This window comes from Myxine glutinosa, chromosome 11 (assembly GCF_964187855.1).
Source record: "Myxine glutinosa chromosome 11, kmMyxGlut1.1, whole genome shotgun sequence".
NCBI lineage: Eukaryota > Metazoa > Chordata > Myxini > Myxiniformes > Myxinidae > Myxine > Myxine glutinosa.
In genome coordinates, this window is record NC_136271.1 from 4,162,357 (window position 1) to 4,174,509 (window position 12,153).

At 37.4% G+C, this 12,153-nt stretch overlaps 1 protein-coding gene across 1 annotated transcript in view; it reads right to left on the reverse strand.

The window, feature by feature from the left end:
• Nucleotides 1–12,153, reverse strand: part of LOC144888279 (ATP-dependent clpX-like chaperone, mitochondrial) — a 343,583-nt gene that overhangs the window by 236,281 nt on the left and 95,149 nt on the right. The window lies entirely within an intron of this gene.

Genomic DNA, 12,153 nt, shown 5'->3' on the forward strand with positions numbered 1-12,153 from the left:
TAGAATCAGGTGCACCAGCTCAGGTGCAAATGATTAAAAATCGTTAGAGAGGATCTTGGAGGAACCTGTCTTATTTAAACCTCAGACATTTAGTTTGGTTTGCTCATTGTTGTTGAAGTGTGCGGTGTCACCATGCCTAGATCAAAAGAGCTCTGTGAGGCCTTCAGAAAGAAGGTTATAGATGCCTACGAGTCTGGGAATGGATTAAAAAAGATCTCCAAACAATTTGAAATCAATCATTCGACTGTCCGGAAGATCATCTGCAAGTGGAGAAGATTCCAAACAATTGCCAACTTGTTCAGGCCAGGCCGCCCCAGCAAGTTTAGCCCGAGAGCAGACCACAAGATGCTGAAAGAAGTCTCTAAGAACCCCAGAATGTCATCACGGGACCTCCAGGTGGCTCTTGCCACTGTTGATGTCAAAGTGCACGAGTCTACCATTCGAAAGAGGCTGCTTAAATTTGATCTACATGGAGGTGTGCCAGGAGGAAACCTTTTCTGTCCAGAAAGAACATCAGGGCAAGACTAAGGTTTGCCAATGAACACCTCGGCAAAGACCAGCACTTCTGGAACAATGTGCTCTGGACAGATGAGTCAAAGGTAGAGCTATTTGGCCACAGTACCAGAAGGCATGTTTGGCGAAAACCAAAGACAGCATTTGACCACAAGAACCTGATACCAACTGTAAAGCATGGTGGTGGAAATATTATGGTTTGGGGCAGCTTTGCTGCATCAGGGCCTGGGCAGCTCACCATCATAGAATCCACTATGAATTCTTCATTGTACCAGAGGGTGCTTGAGGATAATGTGAGGCCATCTGTCGGAGAGTTGAAGCTCAACCAAAGGTAGACCTTGCAACATGACAATGACCCTAAACATACCAGTAAATCCACCAAGGAATGGCTGAAAAGAAAGAAATGGAGGGTTCTGGAATGGCCAAGTCAAAGCCCGGATCTAAATCCCATCGAGATGTTGGGGGGGATTTGAAACGAGCTGTGCATGCAAGAAACCCCTCAAACATCGCACAGCTGAAAGAATTCTGAATGGAGGAGTGGGGAAAAATTTCTCCCAGTCGATGTCAGAGACTGGTGGACAGTTATAAGAAACGCCTACTTGAGGTTGTTTCTGCCAAAGGTGGCAATACCACCTATTAGAGCCAAGGGTGTACTTACTTTTTCCACATGCGAAATTTGCATTTATGTTTATTTAAATTATACAATGGACGACAAAATGTAAATGTTTCATGATATTTGTTATATTATATCAACTTGACATATCAATATTGTTGAAATGAAGATCAAATAGCTGTATGTTGAAATATGTTGAAAAAGTCAAAACTTTACATGGGGTGTACTTACTTTTTCACATGACTGTATGTCTGTCAGGCCAGGTAATGTTTGGGCAGGAATTTGAAATTTGGCTAGGGTATCAGGACACCATGACATACTGTTATCGAAAGTCGTTGTGGGATCTTTACTGTGAACTAGTAAATGCTTGGCAGACAGGACACGTTGCTTAATGCGTGTCTGATTCAGGGTGATGTTAAATCTTAACATAAGACAGTTCCTAATAAACAGTCCAATTAATCTCAATTCTAATTCTGAGATGTGTGAAGATTTAAACAAAAATAACAAAGTACAGTACAAGCATATTTTACGAGGCTCATTCAGGAGAAATACAAGAAATTGGATAGATTTCACAAAGTGCTCCTGTTATGTTTGTTGTGTAAAGTTTTGCCATTCTCTTCCTTATTCTTCAACTTGTGTTTTTTGTGTAAAGTTTTGCCATTCTCTTCCTTATTCTTCAACTTGTGTTTTTTGTGTAAAGTTTTGCCATTTTCTTCCTTGTTCACCAACTTGTGTTTTTTGTGTAAAGTTTTGCCATTATCTTCCTTGTTCGCTAACTTGTGTTTTTTGTGTAAAGTTTTGCCATTTTCTTCCTTGTTCACCAACTGGTGTTTTTTGTGTAAAGTTTTGCCATTCTCTTCCTTGTTCGCTAACTTGTGTTTTTTGTGTAAAGTTTTGCCAATATCTTCCTTGTTCACCAACTTATGTTTTTTGTGTAAAGTTTTGCCATTCTCTTACTTGTTCACCAACTTATGTTTTTTGTGTAAAGTTTTGCCATTCTCTTCCTTGTTCACCAACTTATGTTTTTTTGTGTAAAGTTTTGCCATTCTCTTCCTTGTTCACCAACTTGTTTTTTGTGTAAAGTTTTGCCATTATCTTCCTTATTCACCAATTTATCTTTTTTGTGTAAAGTTTTGCCATTCTCTTCCTTGTTCACCAACTTGTGTTTTTTGTGTAAAGTTTTGCCATTCTCTTCCTTGTTCACCAACATGTGTTTTTTGTGTAAAGTTTTGCCATTCTCTTCCTTGTTCACCAACATGTGTTTTTTGTGTGAAGTTTTGCCATTCTCTTCCTTGTTCACCAACTTGTTTTTTGTGTAAAGTTTTGCCATTCTCTTCCTTGTTCGCTAACTTGTGTTTTTTGTGTAAAGTTTTGCCATTCTCTTACTTGTTCACCAACTTATGTTTTTTGTGTAAAGTTTTGCCATTCTCTTCCTTGTTCACCAACTTATGTTTTTTTGTGTAAAGTTTTGCCATTCTCTTCCTTGTTCACCAACTTGTTTTTTGTGTAAAGTTTTGCCATTATCTTCCTTATTCACCAATTTATCTTTTTTGTGTAAAGTTTTGCCATTCTCTTCCTTGTTCACCAACTTGTGTTTTTTGTGTAAAGTTTTGCCATTCTCTTCCTTGTTCACCAACATGTGTTTTTTGTGTAAAGTTTTGCCATTCTCTTCCTTGTTCACCAACATGTGTTTTTTGTGTGAAGTTTTGCCATTCTCTTCCTTGTTCACCAACTTGTTTTTTGTGTAAAGTTTTGCCATTCTCTTCCTTGATCACCAACTTATGTTTTTTTGTGTAAAGTTTTGCCATTCTCTTCCTTGTTCACCAACTTGTGTTTTTTGTGTAAAGTTTTGCCATTCTCTTCCTTGTTCACCAACATGTGTTTTTTGTGTGAAGTTTTGCCATTCTCTTCCTTGTTCACCAACTTGTTTTTTGTGTAAAGTTTTGCCATTCTCTTCCTTGATCACCAACTTATGTTTTTTTGTGTAAAGTTTTGCCATTCTCTTCCTTGTTCACCAACTTGTGTTTTTTGTGTAAAGTTTTGCCATTATCTTCCTTGTTCACCAAGTTGTTTTTTGTGTAAAGTTTTGCCATTCTCTTCCTTGTTCACCAACTTATGTTTTTTTGTGTAAAGATTTGCCATTCTCTTCGTTTTTCACCAACTTGTTTTTTTGTGTAAAGTTTTGCCATTCTCTTCCTTTTTCACCAACTTGTTTTTTGTGTAAAGTTTTGCCATTCTCTTCCTTTTTCACCAACTTGTTTTTTGTGTAAAGTTTTGCCATTCTCTTCCTTTTTCACCAACTTGTTTTTTGTGTAAAGTTTTGCCATTCTCTTCCTTGTTCACCAACTTATGATGTTTTTTTGTGTAAAGTTTTGCCATTCTCTTCCTTTTTCACCAACTTGTGTTTTTTGTGTAAAGTTTTGCCATTCTCTTCCTTGTTCACCAACTTGTGTTTTTTTGTGTAAAGTTTTGCCATTCTATTCCTTGTTCACCAACTTGTGTTTTTTGTGTAAAGTTTTGCCATTCTCTTCCTTGTTCACCAACTTGTGTTTTTTTGAGTAAAGTTTTGCCATTCTCTTCCTTATTCGCCAACTTGTGTTTATTGTGTAAAGTTTTGCCATTCTCTTCATTATTCACCAACTTGTGTTTTTTGTGTGAAGTTTTGCCATTCTCTTCCTTATTCGCCAACTTGTGTTTTTTGTGTAAAGTTTTGCCATTCTCTTCCTTGTTCGCCAACTTGTGTTTTATGTGTAAAGTTTTGCCATTCTCTTCCTTGTTCACCAACTTATGTTTTTTTGTGTAAAGTTTTGCCATTCTCTTCCTTGTTCACCAACTTGTGTTTTTTTGTGTAAAGTTTTGCCATTCTCTTCCTTGTTCACCGACGTATGTTTTTTTGTATAAAGTTTTGCCATTTTCTTCCTTGTTCACCAACTTGTGTTTTTCGTGTAAAGTTTTGCCATTCTCTTACTTGTTCACCAACTTGTGTTATTTTGTGTAAAGTTTTGCCATTCTCTTCCTTGTTCGCCAACTTGTGTTTTTTTTAGTAAAGTTTTGCCATTCACTTCCTTATTCGCCAACTTGTGTTTTTTGTGTAAAGTTTTGCCATTCTCTTCATTGTTCACCAACTTGTGTTTTTTGTGTAAAGTTTTGCCATTTTCTTCATTATTCACCAACTTGTGTTTTTTGTGTAAAGTTTTGCCATTCTCTTCCTTGTTCGCCAACTTGTGTTTTTTGTGTAAAGTTTTGCCATTCTCTTCCTTGTTCACCAACTTATGTTTTTTTGTGTAAAGTTTTGCCATTCTCTTCCTTGTTCACCAACTTGTGTTTTTCGTGTAAAGTTTTGCCATTCTCTTCCTTGTTCACCAAGTTGTGTTTTTTGTGTACAGTTTTGCCATTCTCTTCCTTATTCGCCAACTTGTGTTTTTTGTGTAAAGTTTTGCCATTATCTTCCTTGTTCACCAACTTGTGTTTTTTGTGTAAAGTTTTGCCATTCTCTTCATTATTCACCAACTTGTGTTTTTTGTGTAAAGTTTTGCCATTCTCTTCCTTGTTCGCCAACTTGTGTTTTTTGTGTAAAGTTTTGCCATTCTCTTCCTTGTTCGCCAACTTGTGTTTTTTGTGTAAAGTTTTGCCATTCTCTTCCTTGTTCACCAACTTGTTTTTTTGTGTAAAGTTTTGCCATTTTCTTCCTTGTTCACCGACGTATGTTTTTTTGTATAAAGTTTTGCCATTTTCTTCCTTGTTCACCAACTTGTGTTTTTCGTGTAAAGTTTTGCCATTCTCTTCCTTGTTCACCAAGTTGTGTTTTTTGTGTACAGTTTTGCCATTCTCTTCCTTATTCGCCAACTTGTGTTTTTTGTGTAAAGTTTTGCCATTATCTTCCTTGTTCACCAACTTGTGTTTTTTGTGTAAAGTTTTGCCATTCTCTTCATTATTCACCAACTTGTGTTTTTTGTGTAAAGTTTTGCCATTCTCTTCCTTGTTCGCCAACTTGTGTTTTTTGTGTAAAGTTTTGCCATTCTCTTACTTGTTCACCAACTTGTGTTTTTTTGTGTAAAGTTTTGCCATTCTCTTCCTTGTTCGCCAACTTGTGTTTTTTTTAGTAAAGTTTTGCCATTCTCTTCCTTATTCGCCAACTTGTGTTTTTTGTGTAAAGTTTTGCCATTCTCTTCATTGTTCACCAACTTGTGTTTTTTGTGTAAAGTTTTGCCATTCTCTTCCTTGTTCACCAACTTGTGTTTTTTGTGTAAAGTTTTGCCATTTTCTTCCTTATTCGCCAACTTGTGTTTTTTGTGTAAAGTTTTGCCATTCTCTTCCTTATTCGCCAACTTGTGTTTTTTGTGTAAAGTTTTGCCATTCTCTTCATTATTCACCAACTTGTGTTTTTTGTGTAAAGTTTTGCCATTCTCTTCCTTATTCGCCAACTTGTGTTTTTCGTGTAAAGTTTTGCCATTCTCTTCCTTGTTCACCAAGTTGTGTTTTTTGTGTACAGTTTTGCCATTCTCTTCCTTATTCGCCAACTTGTGTTTTTTGTGTAAAGTTTTGCCATTATCTTCCTTGTTCACCAACTTGTGTTTTTTGTGTAAAGTTTTGCCATTCTCTTCATTATTCACCAACTTGTGTTTTTTGTGTAAAGTTTTGCCATTCTCTTCCTTGTTCGCCAACTTGTGTTTTTTGTGTAAAGTTTTGCCATTCTCTTCCTTATTCGCCAACTTGTGTTTTTTGTGTAAAGTTTTGCCATTCTCTTCCTTGTTCACCAACTTGTGTTTTTTGTGTAAAGTTTTGCCATTATCTTCCTTGTTCACCAACTTGTGTTTTTTGTGTACAGTTTTGCCATTCTCTTCCTTATTCGCCAACTTGTGTTTTTTGTGTAAAGTTTTGCCATTCTCTTCATTATTCACCAACTTGTGTTTTTTGTGTAAAGTTTTGCCATTATCTTCCTTGTTCACCAACTTGTGTTTTTTGTGTACAGTTTTGCCATTCTCTTCCTTATTCGCCAACTTGTGTTTTTTGTGTAAAGTTTTGCCATTCTCTTCATTATTCACCAACTTGTGTTTTTTGTGTAAAGTTTTGCCATTCTCTTCATTATTCACCAACTTGTGTTTTTTGTGTAAAGTTTTGCCATTCTCTTCCTTGTTCGCCAACTTGTGTTTTTTGTGTAAAGTTTTGCCATTCTCTTACTTGTTCACCAACTTGTGTTTTTTTGTGTAAAGTTTTGCCATTCTCTTCCTTGTTCGCCAACTTGTGTTTTTTTTAGTAAAGTTTTGCCATTCTCTTCCTTATTCGCCAACTTGTGTTTTTTGTGTAAAGTTTTGCCATTCTCTTCATTGTTCACCAACTTGTGTTTTTTGTGTAAAGTTTTGCCATTCTCTTCCTTGTTCACCAACTTGTGTTTTTTGTGTAAAGTTTTGCCATTTTCTTCCTTATTCGCCAACTTGTGTTTTTTGTGTAAAGTTTTGCCATTCTCTTCCTTATTCGCCAACTTGTGTTTTTTGTGTAAAGTTTTGCCATTCTCTTCATTATTCACCAACTTGTGTTTTTTGTGTAAAGTTTTGCCATTCTCTTCCTTGTTCGCCAACTTGTGTTTTTTGTGTAAAGTTTTGCCATTCTCTTCCTTGTTCACCAACTTATGTTTTTTTGTGTAAAGTTTTGCCATTCTCTTCCTTGTTCACCAACTTGTGTTTTTTGTGTAAAGTTTTGCCATTTTCTTCCTTGTTCACCAACTTGTGTTTTTTTGTGTAAAGTTTTGCCATTCTCTTCCTTGTTCACCAACTTATGTTTTTTTGTGTAAAGTTTTGCCATTCTCTTCCTTGTTCACCAACTTGTGTTTTTTGTGTAAAGTTTTGCCATTTTCTTCCTTGTTCACCAACTTGTGTTTTTTGTGTAAAGTTTTGCCATTTTCTTCCTTGTTCACCAACTTATGTTTTTTTGTGTAAAGTTTTGCCATTCTCTTCCTTGTTCACCAACTTGTGTTTTTCGTGTAAAGTTTTGCCATTCTCTTCCTTGTTCACCAAGTTGTTTTTTGTGTACAGTTTTGCCATTCTCTTCCTTATTCGCCAACTTGTGTTTTTTGTGTAAAGTTTTGCCATTATCTTCCTTGTTCACCAACTTGTGTTTTTTGTGTAAAGTTTTGCCATTCTCTTCATTATTCACCAACTTGTGTTTTTTGTGTAAAGTTTTGCCATTCTCTTCCTTGTTCGCCAACTTGTGTTTTTTGTGTAAAGTTTTGCCATTCTCTTCCTTGTTCGCCAACTTGTGTTTTTTGTGTAAAGTTTTGCCATTCTCTTCATTGTTCACCAACTTGTGTTTTTTGTGTTAAGTTTTGCCATTCTCTTCCTTGTTCACCAACTTGTGTTTTTTGTGTAAAGTTTTGCCATTTTCTTCCTTATTCACCAACTTGTGTTTTTTGTGTAAAGTTTTGCCATTCTCTTCCTTATTCGCCAACTTGTGTTTTTTGTGTAAAGTTTTGCCATTCTCTTCATTATTCACCAACTTGTGTTTTTTGTGTAAAGTTTTGCCATTCTCTTCCTTGTTCGCCAACTTGTGTTTTTTGTGTAAAGTTTTGCTATTCTCTTCCTTGTTCACCAACTTATGTTTTTTTGTGTAAAATTTTGCCATTCTCTTCCTTGTTCACCAACTTGTGTTTTTTGTGTAAAGTTTTGCCATTCTCTTCCTTGTTCACCAACTGATCTTCACCAACTCTCTAACATTAAACCTTATGAGTAAAGTAAAATATCCCAACTTCCTTTTCCAGAAGGTGATGAACTCTTAAGTTTCATCGACTTCCAGCCTCTGGACTGCACCACGAGCATGCTTGAAGGTTTTTTCAAGGCCTGGCTCCATGATTTCGAGACGGACTGGGAACATCTCCACCTCATCTTTCCACCACTCTCTTCAAGATCAGCACAAGGAAAACGCAGTAATCGCCAATTTTAGCAAACAACTAACCTTATCCTCATTTCATTGCATCTTGGAAAAAACATTTGGTGTGCAGAATCTTTTATTTCATTTGATCATTATTTGTCAAGTCGTATGATAATTCAAAGTGTGTGTCCTGTGATGTAAAACACTGAGTGTTCTCGTCATGCCGTAAAGTAAGCATCATTATGTGACGTTTAGGATATTTATGGGGTTCCAGATGACTACTTTGGTCATATTACAAGATACCTGTTGTCTTATGGATTTTGTTTTCCTGGAAAATGATGCAAAGATGTTTGGGTAGTAAAGTGAAGGGTGATTGAGAAGTAGGCAAATGCAGATAATGCTCATAAATGTTTCCTCACCTTATGTCGTTGAAGGAACATTTAAGTTAAATTATTTAATAGCTCTTGGATTGTCAGCTTCTAATGAGAGTATCATATTAACACACAGAGATATTTAAATATTAAACTTGCAAAACTCAGACCTTGAAGGAATGAAAAGCATCGGAATCTAGCTTTCTCAGAATCGAATGGTTTACTAAGAATGATCGATTTGATGTCGAGGAAGTTAGGAAGCAACCCAGAGATAGAACTAGACCGGCACTCGGGAGAGCGCATACCTCCACCAGGCTTAACAGTTTACGTTTAGTATCCCGGATACAACAGTGAATCCGGACTTGAACCAAAATCGAATCGGCTTGTTATTGTCAACTACCTAACTTATCCACCTCGTTTTATCAAAACTCGTACACAATTTTTGAAATATCATGCCCTACTGTATATCGTATTGGACCCATTTCTCAATGGTGAAGAATTACTTGAAACATTATATAGGATCTGCATTCAAAACCAAAATCGAATCAATTTGTCCTTGCCACACACCCAACCTGTCTACCGGGTGTCATCCGAATCCGTCCACAGCTTTTTGAGATATCCTGTTCACAGACAAACAGACAGACGGGGTGAAAACATAACCTCCGTCCACCTTTGGTGGTGGAGGTAACGACAATTTTAACCCAAGACTGTTAAAAGTGGGAATGCATTAGCTCTAAAGCTTAAAAAGTTTAATATAAAGTCTTCATCGGTAGTTTAAACGTTTTGATTTGACATTTTCTGCTTTGTTGCATGATTGTGTTTAACGGATGTGTTTGTTCGCAGTAACTCTGAAATGTGACATGCAAGAGACGATGCTCAGCCCAACTCTCCTGCCAGGGACTTCGAATTTTTCTCTAAGCATTATGGGTTCCTCTACTGTCAAAAGGATTCCCCCCATCACTGGCAAGACTTCTTCCCTTCCTCTGGTCCCTATTCACCGCCTTCGTGTTGTGAAGTATGTTTACAATTTCATCAATGATTCTTCCCACATATATGGGTTCGTATGTTCTATGACAGGTATCAGTAGCCTTGCACTTGAATCACCTGATATATCACTGTTTCTTACCTGGAATGCATAATTATTTATCAGGGGAAAGTACTTCATGTGTACAGTTTACATTTTACCATTGCCATTGCTGACAACTTCTAATCTCTGTATTACTAAAAGAAGCGTGTGTCCGCACATGTGTGTCCGTGGTGCATTACTCTAAAGAAGGGGGTTTTTTTTCAACCGTTTTGACACTGTTATCCCTTGAGCTATCCAGCAAAACCATAATTACCCTCCTTCTATCATCATCATACTAAAATACGCAATTTGGTGTCTGTCTGTGCGACGATTTTTGACCTCGATACATTCGGTCGTTAATAATCCAATCTCAACCAAACTTGACAGGAGGACTAAGAGTCACACAATGAAGGTTGTAGCGGATTAATTTGCCCCCTTCCCCAAGGAGGTTTTCTCCACCAATGGGGATGTGTGTTGAGGTGTATATCAATGTTAAGTTAGCTTTATCGTGGCGTTTTTCCAAAGCTGCTTCTAATAACAAATGTAACAACACTAAATATAACAGCATAATATGAATGTTTTTACAAAACAATCTTAACTAGATGGTATTCATAGAATACTTACCCTGCGCAGTCAATTTGGTGCGAGCGAACTCCTGTTTTTGAACGTTTTTTTTTCTTTGATCCAATATGGTTGCCAGACCACGTGAGCAATGACATCATAAATTTATATTCTCTAATATAATTGTTGCATAGATCATGCTCAATAAATTTCAAACTGATCAGACTCAGCGTTGCCCTGTCAAATTATGACGTCATAATTACAACACCAAGACATCATCGTTAACAACACCAATTCCCCATATGGAGTTCTTTCCAATGAGCCACGTTTCAATATTTTCCATGGAGCGGTGTTGGAGATATAGAGGTGCAACGTTTTTTGGTTTTTCCAAGATGGCGTCTGTACCACATGACCTATGACATCATGACTATCATTACAGTATTCTACGGTAAGAGGCGCTCCTATGGTGAAAACGTTGTGTCCATCAGAACAACAGTTGCTGAGAAAAAAAATATCATAATGATCGGATAAGTGTTGTACTTGTCGAATTATGACGTCATAACAAAGGCACCGATGACATCATCATTAACATATCCTATTCCCCATGGGGAGTAGTTGACGATGAGCCAGGTCTCAATTTTTTCCATGTCACGGTTTCGGAGATATAGAGGTGCAACGTTTTTCCAAGATGGCGCCTGTACCATGCGACCTGTGACGTCATAATTATCATTAAAAAAATTATACAGGAGGAGCCGCTCATATTCTGAAAATTGTGTCCATCGGACTAACAGTTGCAGAGGAATTTTTTTTTTAATACTGATCATTTCAATCGTACTTATCTAATTCTGACGTCATAATGAAGGCACCGATTACATAATCAACATATCTTATTCCTCATGGGGAATACTTGACAATGAGCCATATTTCAATTTTTTCCATTGAGCGTTTTGGGAGATATAGTTGTGTCACGTTTTTCCAAGATGGCGTCCATATCACGTGACCTATGACGTCATAATTATGAATGAAATTTTTTCCAGGCGGAGCCGCTCCTAAGGTAAAATTTCTTGTCAATCGTACCAACGGTTGTCGAGAAAATGAATTTTTAAAATGCAGACACGTACGCCACACGTACGTACGCAACCGAATGACTAACCCTGCTTTTCCCTTCGCGAGCGCAGGGTAATAATATCTCTCCTCCCCAAGGGGTGTTTCCTACTTGAACGCCGTGTTTACGTGTATAAATAGCTTATCATGGTGTTTTCATGGGAGCACCCCTACCAGAAGTAAAAATATTATAAACCACAAACACGTTTGATTCACTTTTGAAACAGTCGCCATTGTTGTTTAACCCAAAACTGAAAGGGAGGAAACCCAGGGTATGTTTAAACCCTGGGTATGCTCCACAAGAAACTTGGTAAATGAACACACACTCCCCCCCTCCCCCCAACCACCCAATGTTATTGAGGCCCGACACTAGATCTAGGTTTACTGTAATCTATGTATGCCAGAGAGGAATGACCCTTCCTGCTGTTCCCGTAGGGAATGGGTGTACTATTAATAATAAAAGGGTGTGTTTGTGTGTGTGTGTGTGTGTGTCTGTGTGTGTGTGTTTGTGTGCGTGTGTGTGTCTGTGTGTGTGTGTGTGTGTGTGTGTGTGTGTGTGTGTGTGTGCGCGCGCGTGCACACATGTCTCCTCCATAACTCCACAACAATGAAACCTAGCGGCCCCAAACTTTGCCTGCATACTTATCGAACTCCAAGGAGTGCATGAATGAAAACTGGGTGTTTGGGTGTGTTTAAACACGCCTTTTGAAGATGATTAATGGGGTGCCCATAACAAAAAAAACAACTCAAAATAAGCCTTACTAAAATGGTGGTCTGCCATCTTGGTCAGCTTTCTGTGACATCGCTACGTTTTTAAGCCGCCATTTGGTTTCAGCCTATTAAAACGTGCCTTGGCTTGGAAACTACGGACTATCTACTCTCACGGACTAATTGAAGCATATAATCGAAATCTGGATTCGAATTTGAGGATCGGATCCCATACATATCAAAATCTGGAGTGTAATATGAAAAATTTAACAACATTAGCGATTCTTATAACGAAGTGTATTTATGTAAGCAAGGCTGTTCTCATTCTGCACCATCATCGTAATTCACACTTC